This window comes from Otolemur garnettii, unplaced genomic scaffold, assembly GCF_000181295.1.
Source record: "Otolemur garnettii isolate 467f Iridium unplaced genomic scaffold, OtoGar3 scaffold00023, whole genome shotgun sequence".
In the NCBI taxonomy this organism is placed as follows: domain Eukaryota; kingdom Metazoa; phylum Chordata; class Mammalia; order Primates; family Galagidae; genus Otolemur; species Otolemur garnettii.
Window position 1 is genome coordinate 18145203 of NW_003852418.1, and position 1993 is coordinate 18147195.

At 44.3% G+C, this 1993-nt stretch overlaps 1 pseudogene; it reads right to left on the bottom strand.

The window, feature by feature from the left end:
* LOC105886768 overlaps positions 1 to 1736 on the bottom strand; it is a 50532-nt pseudogene extending 48796 nt beyond the window's left edge.
* Between the last annotated feature and the right edge of the window lie 257 nt (positions 1737 to 1993).

The window sequence follows — 1993 nt, forward strand, 5'->3', positions numbered from 1 at the left end:
AGAGATGAACCATGCCTACCTGGAGGAGTGTTAGGGAGACGCGGTACACAGCTGCAGAGAGCTCCCAGCAGCAGAAGCCCATGGCAAGCCCTCTGGAGTGTGCAGCCATTGGCACCATCTCAATCTAATCTTAATACCTACCAGTAAAGGAAAGCTTACATAAGTCATGACATATCTGTACCTGGACATACTATACCACCATTTGTAAAGGTGCCTTTAGACATGTACTAATTTAGAAAGCTGCCCATCACACATTAAATGGGAAAAGGAAGAATCTTACCCATGATATGCATATTTCTTACCATGAATTCTATTAGGTATCTATGTGCAGGACATGTGCACGTAAACACATTCATCTATATACACACTTACCTAGGAAAAAGTCAAGAAGGATGTACAGGACAGGGTCTGACGATTAGGTTCACAAACTCATACTAGAGAAAGTGCTACCACCCAACTGCGTTGTGGGTGCATAGCTTCCCTAGGGGAGTATGTCAGAGGCAACCGGAGCAAGACTGGGCAGTGAGGTATGCAGCACTTTTCCTGGGAGGAGTTCTCAAACTGTCCGATCTCATAATTACCTGTGTGTGCATGCGTGTACGGATAGGAGCACACACAGCCACAGTAACAACCAGAGAAACTGAAGAAAATCTAAACCAGTGGAAGGACTGAAAGATTGAATATTGGAATGACACCAATTCTTTAATTAATTTAATAAATGCAATGCAACCCTAATGAAGATCAGATTTTTTTTTTGGAAATTGATGAGTTGGTGCCAAAGCGTATGTGGAAATGTAAATGGCCAAGAACAGCCAAGCCAATGTTGAAAAAGAACAAAGCAGTGGGCTCTGCGTGACAGTAGACTTTTTTTTTTTTTTGAGACAGAGCCTCAAGCTGTCCCCCTGGGTAGAGTGCTGTGGCATCATAGCTCACAGAAACCTCCAACTCCTGGGCTCAAGCAAGTCTCCTGCCTCAGCCTCCCAAGTAGCTGGGACCACAGGTGCCAATGCCTGGCTATTTTTTTGGTTGCAGCCATCATTGTTGTTTTTGGCGGGCCCGGGCTGGATCAAACCCGCCAGTTCAGGTGTATGTGGCTGGCGCTTTAGCCACTTGAGCCACAGGGGCCGAGCCAGCAGTAAGACTTTGATGAAGTGGCAGGAGTAAGGACAGTGTGGAGCTGGTGCTAGTGCGGAGACAGATCAACAGACCAGAGCGCTCAGATGTGGATACTCGATTTGAAGGGTGGCAGGGCACAGTATAGATAAAAGACAGTCCTTTCAATAAATGGTTCTGGGCCAAACAGATTCCACACAAAAGGACACAAAATCTGATCCCTACCTCACATCATAAATAAAAGTAATTTCAGGTGAGTTGTAGATCCAAATGTGAAAAATAAAACAATAAAACTAGAAGACAAGAGAATACCCGGTGGCCTTGGGAGAGGACCAAGTTTCTTTTACATAACACGAAAAGCACTAACCATAAGAGAAAAAGTTGATGAATTATAAAAAACGAGATTTAAGAACTTTTCATCAGAGATACCATTCACACCTCTTGGGGCAGGGACAAAATTATAAGAGACTTTAACAAATACAATCAGTGTAACCTAACTCTTTGTACCTTCAATGAATCCCAAACAATAAAAAATATAATTTAAAAAAAAAGATACCATTCAAAGTCCCATCATTTCCTTACCTATGGAGACAGTAACTGGGCTCACCCTTGAACATCGTCATGGACTTGTGACTTCATACATGTAGATGTCAAAGGTCTATCCTATGTTTGGGATAGAATATAATTTTTAAAAAGACAAAAGGGGAGGGTAGCGCCTGGGGCTCAGTGGGTAGGGTGCTGGCCCCATATACCGAGGGTAGCGGGTTCAAACCCAGCCCCGACCAAACTGCAACAAAAAAATAGCAGGGCGTTGTGGTGAGCGCCTGTAGTCCCAGCTTCTCGGGAGGCTAAGGCAAGAGAATCGCCTAAGCCCAGGAGC